The 10,774-nt window shown below is 48.3% G+C and overlaps 1 pseudogene across 1 annotated transcript; it reads right to left on the minus strand.

Annotated features, from left to right (window-relative positions):
- Positions 1-6,695: 6,695 nt before the first annotated feature.
- Positions 6,696-9,849, minus strand: LOC309337053 (carbohydrate sulfotransferase 6 pseudogene; annotated as a pseudogene). The gene is made up of 2 exons (XR_014161656.1): positions 9,813-9,849; positions 6,696-8,564 (listed from the first exon to the last, which is right to left on the minus strand). The product of XR_014161656.1 is annotated as a carbohydrate sulfotransferase 6 pseudogene (transcript).
- Positions 9,850-10,774: the final 925 nt, after the last annotated feature.

Consider the following 10,774-nt stretch of genomic DNA (forward strand, 5'->3'; position numbering starts at 1 on the left):
ATATAATCTGGCCTCCCACAAGGTCTGAGGGACAGTGTACCACCCCCCTGCTGAATAAGTTTGCTGACCCCTGCCCTAGAGTCACCACCATCATGTAGACCTGGGACCCTAGAACACAGTTAAATGCATAGGATTGCACTGTCAGTCTCTGACAAGTACAATCAAAAGATACAACTCTTAACACTGCATGGCATCAGATTAACAGTAATCTCACATCAACATGCTTATTGTTAGCTTCCTTTTCAAAATGTAACATTTTCCCACGGTGGCTTATGATATTTGATAAAATCACTGGAAAGCATGTACAATATTAAAATAAGAAATGCAGCAATAAAGAGCAGGAGGCAAGGAATATCACATTATTTCAAGCTCATTCCAGCACAAACACTCAAAACGGGGCTGCTAGAGATGGAAGGATCTGTCTAATTCGGTCCTCCCAGTTTCTCATTTTTTGAATCTTAAATTCAGTTCTCCAAGTCTTTGCAGCAAATTTGCGACTTATATTTTTTGCAAACAGTTCCCCCTAATATAACACATTTTGTATGCTTTTTTAAAAAAATACAAAAATATTCATTATTTTATGCACGCTTTCCCCATACAATCTGCATTTTTGTCAACTTTGGTTGGTTGGAAAAGTGCGTCACAGAATTCAGGTAACTGTGAATTTCAAAGGATGGCCTTGTTTTGGTTCTTACTTTGTTCCTCAGAACCGCCCCCCCCATTAACTAATTTTTAAATGTCCCCCAGGGACAAAATTGAGATGTGGCCATAACTAGAAAAGTGGGACAGCTCAGGAATAAGAAGAGAAGCAGGGCGAAACCAAATTAGGGCTTGGCATGTTTCATGGACATGGCCAGGATTTATGCTAGGGGGCAGCCTTTATGTTAGGGGGCAGGCTTTATGTTGAAGGGAGCAGAACCCTAGTTAGTTAAGTATTTTTATTGATTTATTTGACTGGGGGGGGGAGGCAGCTGCCCCACTCCCCCTTTGACTATGCATAGAGCATGTTTGTTGCACAGGGATTGTTCCTGCTGTCCATTGGTCCTATTTGTAAATGCAGGCATTCCTCCGAGATATTGCGGGGTTCTGTTCCTGACCACCGCAATAAAGCGAATATTACAATAAAAGCAAGTTGCATAATTCCCCCTCACCAGTGCATATAAAAGTTACGTTTACACTATACTGTAGTCTGTTAAGTGTGCAATAGCACTATGGGTCTTTTTTAAAAAAACAATGTACAGTGGTACCTCAGGTTAAGTACTTAATTCGTTCCGGAGGTCTATACTTAACCTGAAACTGTTCTTAACCTGAAGCACCATTTTAGCTAATGGGGCCTCCCGCTGCTGCCGCGCCGCCGGAGCAAGATTTCTGTTCTCATCCTGAAGCAAAGCTCTTAATCTGAAGCACTATTTCTGGGTTAGCGGAGTCTGTAACCTGAAGCGTATGTAACCTGAGGTATCACTGTATATACTTTAATTAAAAAATACTTTATTGCTAAATATGGTAACCATCATCTGAGACTTCAGCAAGTCAGGATCTTTTTGCTGATGGAGGGTCTTGGCTCAATGTTGACTCCTCCAGTCCTTCATTTTGTGTGTGTGTTTTAAAAGCAATATCTGCGAAGCGCAATAAAGCGCTTCCAACATAGAGCTGGAAGGAAACATGAGGTCCAACCCCTTGCAATGGAGGAATCTTCCGTCCTACATGGGGCTTAATCCTGCATCCATGAGATTAAAAGAGTCTCATGCTCTACCAGCTGAGCTATGAAGGCTGCTCCTTAAAATGAGGTGTGCCTGCAATGCAGGCATCCCCAAACTCGGTCCTCCAGCTGTTTTGGGACTACAACTCCCATCATCCCTAGCTAACAGGACCAGTGGTCAGGGATGATGGGAATTGTAGTCCCAAAACAGCTGGGGGGCCAAGTTAGTAGATGCTTGCTGTAATGTGTTGAGAAGGGGCCTGATGCAGGGAAATATGCAGCTGAACTTACAATATTCTGTGGGTTAAAAAAAAAGAAAAAAGGCAAAGGACCCCTGGACGGTTAAGTACAGTCAAAGGCGACTATGGGGTTGCAGTGCTCATCTCGCTTTCAGGCTGGGGAAGCCGGCGTTTGTCCACAGGCAGCTTTCCGGGTCGTGTAGCCAGCAGGACTAAATCACTTCTGGTGCAATGGAACAACATGACGGAAACCAGAGCTCATGGAAAACACCATTTACCTTCCCGCCACAGCAATTCCTATTTTTCTACTTGCATTGGTGTCCTTTTGAACTGCTAGGTAGGCAGGAGCAGGGACCGAGCAACGGGAGCAATGGGGATTCAAACCTCCAACCTTCTGATCGGCATGCCCAAGAGACTCTGTGATTTAGACTGCAGCGACACCCGCATCCCTGTTTGTAGCAATAGTCCTTGTGGCGAACTTAAAGTTGCCATCTAATAGTCATTGGCTCTGGCGCCACCTACTGTTGGGCTCCCTGCCCACCACCCTACCAGTTTCAATGGACATCAGCCAACAAACGGGCATATGTCTAGCTGGGCGGGCGGGCGGGGGGTTAGTGGCAGCGGCAGGGGATGGGGAAGGGAGTTGTTGCCTTCCTAGAGGCATCTAGTTAGCCATTAGACTGTTGCTTGACCAGTGGGACCTTTCGTGTGGTTGCACAGAGCCCCACAAGGGATTCAGCCACAGTGCATTTGCCCTCTCTCAAAAAGGCAAACAAAAATTGGCACCGGTTTCTCTACTCGGATATGGGAGAGAGCCTCTAACAAGACAGGTGTTTTTAATTGGACGGATGATTGCTAGCAGAAGCGTTTGCAATGGAAAAGTCAGGCTGGCTTCTTCCCAGTGAACCTGTAGAGCGATACCAGAGTTTGCAGTGGCCCATGAAACCAAAAGCTTAATCTCAGCTATTATTTTTCGTTAACTATGTACATGGATTAACTGTGTGCATTTTGAAGTTCTGGAGATATTGTTTTTAAAGCCGTTTGACAAACTTCCTTTGGATCAATGGGCGGGAACAGCTTTTGTCTGTGGGGCTTTTTAGTTTAGAGAAAAGACAACAAAGGAGGGGTTGATGGGGAGAGATGGGCTTATAAATCTATTTGTGGTTGTTGGGCAGAGGAGAGGTGCAGGAGAGAGAATGCCTTCCTTCCTTCCTTCCTTCCTTCCTTCCTTCCTTCCTTCCTTCCTTCCTTCCTTCCTTCCTTCAAAATCCTAGGCAGCCAACCGACACAAAAAGATGGCGTTTCTTATGTGTAATGGTCACATCGCCACCGTACATTTAAAGCATGTTTGAAGGGCCTGGCTTCTCTCAAAGAATTATGGGAACTGTAGTTTGTCATGGCTATTGGGAATTGCTGTTCCTGAGAGGGGTAAACAGTGGTTCCTAGGATTCTTGTGTGGGGAAGCCATGTGCTTGAAATGTGGGTGATGTGGATGGACTTCTGATAGCCAACAGTGATTAGCCCTTGTAGCTAAATGGAACCTCCAAGTCCAGCGACGACTTAGCCTCTTGATTAGGGATGGTCAATCTGTGGCCTTTGAGATGTTTTTGGGCTCTGACTCCCATCAGCCCCAGCCAGCATAGCCCATTGTCATGGGTGACAGGAGTTGTAGTGTAACAACATCTGGCTGGCCCCAGCTCTAACCTGCATGCTAGGAACAAAGTGCATCACTCTTTGTTTTAAGTTGTGGGTGAACATATCAGACGACACAGCAATTCTTCAAACACCTCTTGTTTATTCACAGGCCAGAACAGAATTGAACTGAAGGGTTCAGTCAGCCTGCTTATATGGAGCTCCAGTACAACGTAACTGTAACAATTTTCTAAAACTATCCAATCACTGAGCATCACTTTCGATCCCTTATTTGCATAACTATTTACAGTATCCCCCTGCTCGCCCAGGGTGAGAACTTCAGTACATAACACTTTGGGGATGCCCAGAAACTTCCGGGTCTTGATTCGATCCAACAGGGCAAGTCTTTATGTTCTTTTAAAGCAGAGGCTCGTGGTTGGATGATTGCGGTATGAAGGAAGGGAGGGACCTCCCTGCACCTTTATAGCAGAGGGGTGAGAGGGCCCTGTAGCTCTTCAGATGTTGCTGGGCAACTCCCATCATCTCTGACCATTGGTCATGCTGGCTGGGGCAGATGGCAGATGGAGGCCAGCAACGTTGGAGGGGGCTGGACTAGATGACCCTGGGGGCCTCTTCCGATTCTGTACAGTGGTACCTCGGGTTAAGTACCTAATTCGTTCCGGAGGTCCGTTCTTAACCTGAAACTGTTCTTAACCTGAAACACCACTTTAGCTAATGGGGCCTCCCGCTGCTGCCAAGCTGCCACACGATTTCTGTTCTCATCCTGAAGCAAAGTTCTTAACCCGAGGTATTATTTCTGGGTTAGCGGAGTCTGTAACCTGAAGAGTCTGTAACCTGAAGCGTATGTAACCCGAGGTACCACTGTAATTCTATAAATATCTGCAATCCCTTTGGAGAAACCTTCTGGGGTTACCACATTCCAGCTTGTGGGCAGGGTCAAATGCAAAAGTGTGGGGATGTTATTTTTGTCCTTTGTACAGTAGGCGACTTCCTTCACGGTCAAACACCCCTCTCTGTTTTCCATCAGGAAGCAGGAAGCATGAGCAGGGTTCAAGGACTCATTCCAACCAGGCAAAAGCTAATAATAATAATAATAATAATAATAATAATAATAATAAAAACAACAACTTTTATTTATATCCTGCCCTCCGCAGCTGAAGTCAGGCTCAGGTCCGCTAACATCAAATATATAACATTAGTATAAAATCAAACAGTAATTAAATTACCTCATAAAAACAGGTCAAAATCAAATTGAAGTCTAATTAGATGGCTTTCCACATTGTTAGGGTTGGGAACAGTAAGTGCTCATCGGCCCAACTGTTTACGCTGATCTTATATGGGCCTGTGAGTACGCTGGGAGGCCTCTTTCATATTAGTTCTTATACAAAAAGCAAAGGGGAGTCAGGCTGAGTCCTGACCAAAGGCCTGGCGGAACAACTCCATCTTGCAGGCCCTGTGGAAAGATGTCACATCCCACAGGGCCCTGATCTCTTGTGGCAGAGCGTTCCACCAGGCCGGGGCCAAGGCCAAAAAGGCCCTGGCCCTGGTCGAGGCCAGCCTAATCTCTCTGAGGCCTGGGATCTCCAAGGTGTTACTATTTGTAGACCGTAAGGTCCTCCGTGGGGCGTACCAGGAGAGGTGGTTCCGTAGGTACGAGGGTCCTAGGCCGTATAGGGCTTTAAAGGAAGCGGGAGAAGGGTGTGGCTCAGGAGGGCGTGCCCTGGGGAGAGTCCCAAGGGCCAGACAGAGAACCAGAGGGGGCCAAATCCAAGGTTCCCCATTCCTGCTTTAACAGGATCCTGAAGCACAGGAATTGAACAGGCCATGCTTCCCCCACCCCACCCCTTATTCTCATGCCAGAAGAAGCTTCAACCTCTTGATTTCTCCAGATTAAAGTAGGCTAAGACAACGTGGCAGAAACCTGAACATGGAGGCGGCAGGGGATGTTCTTCTGGAAAGCACCCAAATGTGGTTCTTCAGTTGTGTGTACATATAAGGGAGTCTCTCCTGTTTTGGAGTGCCTGCTTCAGTTTTGGAACCCGTTCAGTGTCAAGAGAGAGCAGCCAAACTACCCGTGACTAAGCTTTCCCTGGCAGGCTTCCTAAAGCATCATGGGTTTAAGGGTTCTTCTGGCGAACAAGGAAAGTACCTGAAGGAAGGAGCAGCTTCCCCAGGAGCCTCTCCTTTCCATACGCTCCATAGGTTTGCATCCAATGAAGGAGGTGTTTTCTCTCCCGCTTGGACTACTGCAACGCGCTCTACGTGGGGCTACCTTTGAAGATGACCCGGAAACTGCAACTAATCCAGAATGTGGCAGCTAGACTGGTGACTGGGAGTGGCCGCCAAGACCACATAACACCGGTCCTGAGAGACTTGCATTGGCTCCCAGTACGTTTCCGAGCACAATTCAAAGTGTTGGTGCTGACCTTTAAAGCCCTAAACGGCCTCGGTTCTGCATACCTGAAGGAGCGTCTCTACCCCCATCGTTCAGCCCGGACACTGAGGTCCAGCTCCAAGGGCCTTCTGGCAGTTCCCTCACTGTGAGAAGTGAGGTTACAGGGAACCAGGCAGAGGGCCTTCTCGGTAGTGGCACCCGCCCTGTGGAACACGCTCCCTTCAGATGTCAAGGAAATAAAAAACTACAGTGGTATCTCGGGTTACATACACTTCAGGTTACAGACTCCGCTAACCCAGAAATAGTACCTCGCGTTAAGAACTTTGCTTCAGGATGAGAACAGAAATTGTGCAGTGGCGGCATGGCAGCCGCGGGGAGACCCCATTAGTTAAAGTGGTGCTTCGGGTTAAGAACAGTTTCAGGTTAGGAATGGACCTCCAGAATCAATTAAGTACGTAACCAGAGGTACCACTGTATCTGACTTTTAGAAGACATCCGAAGGCAGCTCTGTTCAGGGAAGCTTTTAATGTTTGAAGTTTTATTCTGTTTTTATTCTTCTGTTGAAAGCCACCCAGAGTGGTTGGGGAAACCCTGCCAGATGGGCCGGGTAGATAATAATAATAATAATAATAATAATAATAATAATAATAATAATAATAATTCCTACAGAAGCTCCTGCCACAATAAATACCGGTATGTTAGGCTGGTCTTTAGATTGTCACAGAGATCTTGGCTTGCTTTTGTGATGGCAGAATTAGTGTGATGTTGAAGGAAAAAAATCTGTATTTTCAACCATTCTCCATCAATTAATGAGATGAAAACTTGTGTCTGAAAATGATTAGAAGGGAGAGAAGAATTTGGTGAAGTCTTTATGGGTGGGAGACAGGTTCTCACTTCCTCACCCTGTGCTTCCCTTCCTTTTGAGAAGACCAAGGGGTGTTTGCCAATGTTCTTTCTTCTATTCTGCAAATCATCTCATCAGCGGTCTGTGCTCGGCAGCCTTCCCAGGTGTTTATGTTTTAGTTGAAAGGCCGGGTGGAGGGGCTTTTTTAGATTAGGAAGTGCAGGCAGCCAGGGTGGCTGCAAGTGCTGGAGAAACAGGGAAGGAGAAAAAAACACATGCCACCCTCAGCCACCCACCTCCCAACAACAAGGTACCCTGAAAATCCCGCACCCACCAAAATGCGAATGGAATTTGCATGTGCCGTGAGAATGAGTTAGAACCTCTTTCACAGAGGAATAAAACTTCAGAGGAAATTGGAGGACAGATTGCAGTACATTACCATTGTAGAATATAGTGGGCATTCTTTGGGCAAATATCTCCAGAGATGCCCTCCAGTGTAAGGTGAGGCTGTGGCTAGGGGGTTCCATTTCACCCTTCCTCTTCTCCCTTGCATTATAGCCCATCTGCATGGGACTTAATTTTTCCCCCTGCGAAGGACAAGGTCTTTCGTCAAATCTCTCTGCTCTTCCTCTGACGCAGCTGGCTTGTAGCCAAAGACTTCCATGGCTTCCTTGCAGATGCTTTGAACGTCTTGCACCTCCTGGAAGCTGAGGTGCTTCCTCCAAGCTTGGGAAGCCACCTTGGCATTTTTCTGTATCTCCAAGGGGTCCACGCTGGAGATGCCAGGCTTCTGGCCACTGTTGGCGGTGGGCCAGTGAGTTATGTTGTAGACCCAAGACTCGAGCCTATGGGAGGAGGTCAAGCCGGTGAACTGATACCACTTGGCCAGGTGCTCCAGAGGGTCCCTCACCAGGTCTTCATACCGCGTCAGGAGGTATCGCCCCCTCAAGGCCGGAGGCATGCGGTGCAAGGCCGTGAGGTACATTTCAGCCTGGGCGCGGCAGACCCTGTGCATGACTCCGAGGGTGCTGGGAGTGCCGTTGACGCCGTTGCTGATGACCAGGTCATCGGGGTGAAGAGACACAGCCTGGCGGGATGCGTACACGGCGCGAGGGTCCCTGACCAAGTGGATCACCCGGAGACGGAGGGAGGGATCTGTCAGGAGCGGGTAAAGCGCTTCCATCTGGAAGAAGCGGACGGCTTTCACCACCACGTGGCTGTAGGTGGCACAGGCCTCAGAAATCTTCTCAAAGGGCGTTTGGCCACACCGGGACTCGCACTCCTTCACCCCGATGATGTCAGAGCGTCGGAAGGCCTCGCAGGCCGGAGGGGAGCAGAGCGCCCTGCTCATGGGCCACATGAAGAGCTGGTAGACCATGCTGGGTTCCTCGATGTAGGCAAGGAGGACCCCCATGTCGCAGAGGAAGACGGAGCGCAGCAAGTCCCTCAGGGGCCCATGGAGGAGTTCGGGGCTGCCCCAGGGCATGCTATGCCACACATGCTTGGCTGGCTCCATCATGTAGAAGACCGAGGGGTTCTGGCTGAAGAGCTGCCCTGCGAAGGTCGAGCCGGAGCGCCAGCTGGAAAGGATCAGCACATGGGTCTGGGTGGGAGCCGAGACTCCTTCCTGGGGCGCGAGCCTTCTCCAGGATGAGAACAAGAGGAGGAGCAGCAGGGCCAAGACAATGAGAAACTGGGCGGTGTTGATTCTGATGAGCATTTTTGCTGGTGGACCTTCAGGTGAGAGGCGGAACAAGAGTTAGAGGCATATGGGGGAGGGGGGGCTTGCAACAAAATGTTGCAGTGTGGAGTGCTTTGCATTTGGGGGATCCAGGCAATCAATTTCACTCACCCCTCCCCGATTTTCCTCTTTTCCCTCCTCTGTCAGCCAACCAGCATTCCATGCACACTGAGCATGCTCAGTTTCCATTGGACTGTTTTGGGGTTCCCCTTCTGTTTAGGTCAACAAAAGAGGTTTAAAGACTGTCTCAAGGCATATATAAAAAAATGTAGTATAAACACCAACAACTGGGAAACACTGGCCTGCAAGCGCTCCAATTGGAGAACAGCCTTTACCAAAGGTGTCATGGGCTTTGAAGACACTCGAACTCAGGACGAAAGGGAAAAACGCTAAGAGGAAGGCACGCTTGGCAAATCCACACCGTGATCAACTCCTGCCCGGAAACCTATGTCCCCACTGTGGAAAGACGTGTGGATACAGAATTGGCCTCCACAGTCACTTTTGGAGTCATTGTTAAAACCGTGTTTATGGAAGACAATCTTACTCGGCTACTAGTGATCGCCGAAGCAGCAGCAGCAACAGCAGCAGCAGCAGCAGCAAGTGGTTTCTCTCTCCATTTTGAGCTGGGAGGGTTTACTAATCGACACATTTATGGCCAGTGACAGATAAAGTGGTACCTCGGCTTACAGACGCTTCAGCTTACAGAAGCTTCAGGTTACAGACTCAGCTAACCCAGAAATAGTACCTCGGGTTAGGAACTTTGCTTCAGGATGAGAACAGAAATTGCATGGCGGCGGTGGGAGGCGCCATTAGCTAAAGTGGTACCTCAGGTTAAGAACAGTTTCAAGTTAAGAACGGATCTCCAGAACGAATTAAGTTCTTAACCCGAGATACCACTGTACATTGAAATGATTTCTGTGGCCACATCTCACTTTTGTCCCTAGGGGACATTTAAAAATAGCATTATAAGTGCAGACCATCATAGGACAATGAGATGGTTTTCTCTTTACCTTTTGGATATCTACATGTCTCTTTCTGTGTTCCCTCCTTCCAACAGTGTCAGCAGTAAACCACACTGAGCATGTTGGAGTTGACTCTTTATTATCAAAAACAGGATCTGCATGATCTCGTCTCTCTCCTACTTAGACTTTTGAGTCCCCCCCCCACCACCTAAAATAGTGCAGCAATGACTAAAGGTCTGTCTCTACTTTTCCTGGGATAGATAAGGGAGCCAGTTTTACCTTCTGTTGCAGCTGCCGCTACCTCTCTCAGATGGCTTTTGTTCCTGTTTGAAGAATGAAGCTCCCCTTGAAGAGGACTATTGCGTCTTTCTCTCCCTCTCTGTGTACTCAGCCCTGAAGGAAAATGATAATCTGGGGCCATGCAGGAAAAACAAACAAGGATGCTCCGGGCATCTTCAAAACAATGTCTGGAACAGCTACAAAAATAAAAAAAACCCTATCAGTGTCACCCATAAAAGGAAGTATCTTGGTTTCAAATATCTAGAGGGCCATGGGTTATGGGAACAGTTCAATATTGGTCTTTCCTGCCCATCCTCTACATGCTGTCAGTCTAAGGTAAAGGTAAAGGGACCCCTGACCATTAGGTCCAGTCGTGACCGACTCTGGGGTTGTGGCGCTCATCTCGCTTTACTGGCCGAGGGAGTCGGCGTACAGCTTCCGGGTCATGTGGCCAGCATGACTAAGCCACTTCTGGCAAACCAGAGCAGCGCACGGAAAAGCCATTTACCTTCCCGCCGGAGTGGTACCTATTTATCTCCTTGCACTTTGACGTGCTTTCGAACTGCTAGGTTGGCAGGAGCAGGGACCGAGCAACAGGAGCTCACCCCGTCCCGGGGATTCGAACTGCCAACCTTCTGATTGGCAAGTCCTAGGCTCTGTGGTTTAACCCACAGCACCACCCACGTCCCCCTCAGTCTAAGGTATCCAGGTGCAAAAGAGGACAAGGGGTTCCTGCACCTTTAGCAGTTGCGCTGAAGATTATTAAAGGTGCAAGAGCGCAGTTCTCTCTTTCGCATCTGGCCATCCTAGGTGGTTGCAGCTGGGGGTGTCCAACAAAAAGAGAAACAGGAAACTGCTGACGCCTGCAGATTTGTCCCATATCCAGAATGGAAATCAACCCGAGGTTCTCCCCACCCCTACTTAAGAGCTGCGTTATCAGGGGACATTTTCTCCATTGCTCC

Source organism: Podarcis erhardii (genome assembly GCF_964252035.2).
Source record: "Podarcis erhardii genome assembly, chromosome: 2".
NCBI classification, from domain to species: domain Eukaryota; kingdom Metazoa; phylum Chordata; class Lepidosauria; order Squamata; family Lacertidae; genus Podarcis; species Podarcis erhardii.